Source organism: Dicentrarchus labrax, unplaced genomic scaffold (genome assembly GCF_905237075.1).
Source record: "Dicentrarchus labrax unplaced genomic scaffold, dlabrax2021, whole genome shotgun sequence".
Lineage (NCBI taxonomy): Eukaryota > Metazoa > Chordata > Actinopteri > Moronidae > Dicentrarchus > Dicentrarchus labrax.
This window is the reverse complement of record NW_026136711.1, coordinates 4,398,998-4,403,682: the sequence shown is the minus strand read 5'-3', so window position 1 is coordinate 4,403,682 and position 4,685 is coordinate 4,398,998. Positions and strand designations below refer to the sequence as shown.

At 39.0% G+C, this 4,685-nt stretch overlaps 2 long non-coding RNA genes across 2 annotated transcripts; one reads left to right on the top strand and one right to left on the bottom strand.

Annotated features, from left to right (window-relative positions):
• Positions 1-1,229: 1,229 nt before the first annotated feature.
• On the top strand, positions 1,230-1,812 carry LOC127371890 (uncharacterized). Its single transcript, XR_007886474.1, has 3 exons — positions 1,230-1,301; positions 1,440-1,617; positions 1,736-1,812. It is a non-coding gene; the product is annotated as an uncharacterized LOC127371890 (long non-coding RNA).
• A 1,149-nt stretch (positions 1,813-2,961) lies between these two features.
• Positions 2,962-4,424, bottom strand: LOC127371887 (uncharacterized). The gene is made up of 3 exons (XR_007886470.1): positions 4,269-4,424; positions 3,639-3,708; positions 2,962-3,085 (listed from the first exon to the last, which is right to left on the bottom strand). It is a non-coding gene; the product is annotated as an uncharacterized LOC127371887 (long non-coding RNA).
• Between the last annotated feature and the right edge of the window lie 261 nt (positions 4,425-4,685).

Sequence of the window (4,685 nt, the reverse complement as noted above, 5' to 3'; positions counted from 1 at the left end):
ATTAGAATATGGTGAGGTTAATTTAAGCCAGCTGGTGCAGATGTCTCCATATTTTTCCCTGCTGCGATTTTTTTATAGAGATTTACACAAAGTTTATGCCGTTAATTACCGGTAACCCCCCCCCCCGCGGCCACCATTAGCTTTGTGCAGGGGGGACCTTGAAGTTACTGTTGTGAGTTTCGTGGTTTAAGCCACAACTAGCTTTATTTTCGTCTGTATTTTGGTAAATGTGCATGCTTTTCAGTAAGTAACTGTTACTATGTTTGTGTGTGTCGCTGCTAGAATAAGCAGAGACATAACCTCCGACCGAACAAACTGTAGCGATGCAAAAAGTGTCTGTTTTAAACTGAATTAGCTGGGCACAATACCAGGACGTTATTGTTCAATGTGAAAAGCTAGTTAGCTAGCAGCTGACAGTCATTGTTAATCTGCGGATAAAATCACAAGAAACAAATAGATCAATCAAAGTTATTTGCTTTTACTGTATTTTTTGAGTATAAATATCACTGCTCTTTGTGTTTAGGCAAGCACATCTGGACTGCTGGATAGGGTACATCATGTGGCATGCCGGACGGACCCACCAACAACACGCTCATTCGGAACACAGCTTTCAATGAAGACTCTCCAACCTCATTTCAAAAGTATAGATTAGTTGACCAAAAGTAACTTCATTCGTTGATGGGATTTCTTGTTTGTGTACTGTTAATGAGTAACAATACGATTGCTTATCATTTTAGAATTTTGCATAAACAATAACATCATCTGTCTGTTTTTAAGGCACACAGAAAACTGTTTCCTGCACTGATGTTGGTGTTGGCACCTCAGCTCTTCTGCCGTTTCTTACATCAACACCTATAAAGAGACCTAGTAAGAGACGTCGCATAGAACTGGAGGAGGAAGAGGAGAACCGTGACGTGAGTTACCTAAACATTTTAGTAATCATTGTGTTACATTCCTCTACTTATTGAAGCTCTACTAGGACGATCTTTGACTCATTTTCTGTCAATGTTTTGTTTTTATTGCAGAATGGAATCTTCTACCCCTGTCCATAAGACTCCAACTTATATTGTGTATGAGAACTGCCTAATGGAGCTGTTTCAGGCGTGCCTGTGTGTCAGCGGGAATGTGACATGCAGAAAAGAAAATTAGGCACGTTCCTCTTTGTAGAACAACGGTGCCCGCATTGTGAGTTCTACAGAAAGTGGAACAGCCAGCCTCTTGTTGGGAGCACTGCTGCTGGGAACCTGCAGCTGTCCACTGCCGTGTATGCCACTGGTGCCTCTTTCTTTAAGCTTGAAAAGGTATTGTATTTACACTAAACTATGAATAAAGTAATGGAATATAGCATATGATGTAGCTAAATTTATATACACAATGTGTATTTCTGAGAAAGTGATTAACGTGTGGGTGCCTGTCCTGTCTGTTTCTTTCTCCCACAGATCTTCCGGGCAATGCAGTTGAAGATGTTTCAATATGACTCATTTCGAAGGCATGCTCGGATGTACATAGAGCCCGCGATTGTACACAGGTGGAAGACGGCACAGACTGCAATGTTGGAGCAGCTCAGTCAGCAGCAGAATGTTGTCCTCGGTGGTGACTTGAGAGCAGACTCACCAGGTATGTAATACTCTGTCATAATATTCTTTTTTATATATAAACAAATTTACTTGAAAATAAATAAAACACACTGATAAATACTATGTAATGTATATATTAAAAATAATTACTTTTGAAGGACATTGTGCCAAGTTTGGCAGGTACACAATAATGGACATGAGGAGCAACACTGTTATTGTTTTACAGCTGGTTCAAGTGAGTGACAGACCATAAATAATCTCTGTTGTAATCTGTTACAGTGTAGCTCTTATCAGCTGAAATAATCGATTTTTATCTGCTTTCTTAAATAATAGAGTAATGAGGTTGGTGGAAGCTACCACATGGAGAAAGAGTGCCTGAAGAGGAGCGTTGCTCTGTTGGAGGAACGGGGTGTTACTATAGATAGTATTGTGACGGACCGTCACCCCCAAATCCAGAAGTTCCTGAGGGAGGACAATATCACGCATTACTACGATGTGTGGCACATGGAAAAAGGTATTATTTTTTGTGTCTTATTTGTCAACATGAGAGGGAAAAAAAGTTTATTTATGATAACTGTAGTTCCTTTATTGTTACACTGACAGTTATTGATGTGTTCCAGCCTATTATTAATTCAATTTAGACTGTAAGATATATAATTTCTGCTATGTTAATTCAAAGTAATATGGTGGTTTACTATGTAATTAATATACGCTCTATATATGTGAAAGACTCTAACGCTTTTTGTATTATTAGGACTGTCCAAGAAACTGTCTAAGATCTCACAGAACAAGGAGTGTGAGAAACTAATTTTTTGGAATGTGTACAATGTGTTCTCAATCTTATTTAGCATTTTATTATTTTTCCTCCCAAGACTATACCTGGCAGCCCTGCACTTCAATGAAAATGCAGACCGTCCACAGGCAACAACCTCAGCTGGTGAGCCGCTGTTCAGGCTTCATTTTCCAAAGTGGAAGAAAGGAGAATGCACAGCAAAGCCAGTGAAGGAGCAACCAACCTTCCGTAAGTTTTAAACCTTTTTATTGAAAATCACACTGAAAAATGAAACTATAAAATATTTGTAAAATTAATAAAATATAAATTAACCAGTGTCTTTGGCTTTTTCAATGTTTTTAATAAATAATAAATAAACACGATAGAGTAAACACAATATTTTACTTTTTCTTATTGCAGATTACGTGGATGAAATCTTGGACCTGGTGTTTGAGAAGGTTTTTACTGATCCATACGCAGATGAGGTTTTGAAGATCTCCATTCCTGAGGATCTCTCTGCGCAGTTCGAAAGGCCCGACAAGAAGGAGGTGATAGACCACTATGTGACGAGGTTCAGCCAAGGGCCAGTCTGAACCCCACGTAGATGCCTTGAGTGTTGGGGAACTCCGCCCGTGTACGCAGCACCACACAGCTGGGCAGTGCCACGCGAACTCTTCGGCCCAGAAAGCCCCAACACCAGCTCACAAAGCTCCTATAGGCCAAGTACCTGTAACGGCTGAACAGAGTAGATATATTTAGTAATACATTTACATTTATATTTAGACATCATTTATGATTACCCACATTTTTTTTGTAAATATTTGTATTACCTATTTTTTGAACAGTTGTTTGCTGTACTTGTATTTATAAAAATAAAACTATATAAGCTGTTTTTTGTACTTTCAGTGTTTGATATGTAGACATAAACATTATGGTCAGCAAGAGACAGGTTCTTATGAGTGGGATGAGTATCCAAAAGTACGAAAGATAAATTCCTGCACAATATCAAAATGCCAATACCACCATTTATTAGCAGCAAGTTGGTGTTGGACCTAGGTTTAAATGTTGATAATAAATTATGTTATTGCAAGTTAGATTTGGTGCAGAAATTAATCTTTTCTAGTGTTTGATATGTAACATTTTAACAATTATCAAACTGCCTTACAAGAAAAGTAAGCAATGTAACAAAGGGGAAAATGGAATTGTTTTTGGAATATTTTTATTTTGTTTGATGACAGATAATATGACTGAATAGTTACATTTTCATTCAACAAGCATCCATGTACTACCTGTGGTATCTCCCTGCAGCAGACATTCTCTGGCTCTGTAGGCATTGTTGTGCAATTCTCACAAGTACACCTAAACCAGAGGCAAAAAAGGGAAAAGAAATCAGTTATAGTTTTTTATTTGAATATGTTGTTAGCAATAACGACAGGTCAGCTTATGCAACGATGTGATTTGGAATTGGAATTATTGCATTATGTTGAAACACAGTAAATACGGGTAAACAGGAATTACTATGGGGTATACGGCGCTGGCAGAAAGTCGCCCCAACCCCCACTACATCCCTCGTTTCACACCTAGGTGAAAAGTGGCTACAGTGTGGCTGTGGATAGTACATTAACGTTTGATGTTGGACAGAATAATGATGCAATGTTATTACGGCGTAGCTGAGAATAAAAAAAACGAGTGCTATATTCCCACTCGTAGCTAATATTGCGGACTTGTGAAGTGTACTCGTGTAACGGGAATAGCATGCTACTTATGTTTACTCAATTAACAGAAATCTAGATTTTTATAAGCAGTAAATTACCCAAACAGCGGTCAGCGGTTGACCGTATTTAGTCAGCGACCGTATTTACCCGACGTCCAAACATACACATTTTTAAGAATCAAGTAAACTAAAGCTCATAACTCACCATTCAGAAAGGTCTTGTTGCAGTCTACATTGAACAACTTCTTCGCTAGCTCCTTACTGTTCAGGGTCTGACTCTGGTTCAAACATATATGGTTGGACCGAAAAGTTTCTTCCAGCTGCCATCTTTCTCCCAGGGTTCACATTCAACTGTTGTCATGGTAGCGTGAGCGTGCCGACATCGGCACACCTCCCGGAAGAAGTGGGTGGATTGCCTGTGTCTCATTTGCATTTAAAGAGACAGGCACTCAAAACCGGGCGCTCTGAACAGGGCTGTTTTGGCAGGGTGATTGAACTGCTATTGTGCTTCATCCTTATGGTATTTCGACCAAAGCATGTCACAGACATTACATCAGGACACCAGGGAACTAGGTTAACTTGTTGAAATAGGGTATAATATGACTCCTTTAAAATATTTAAG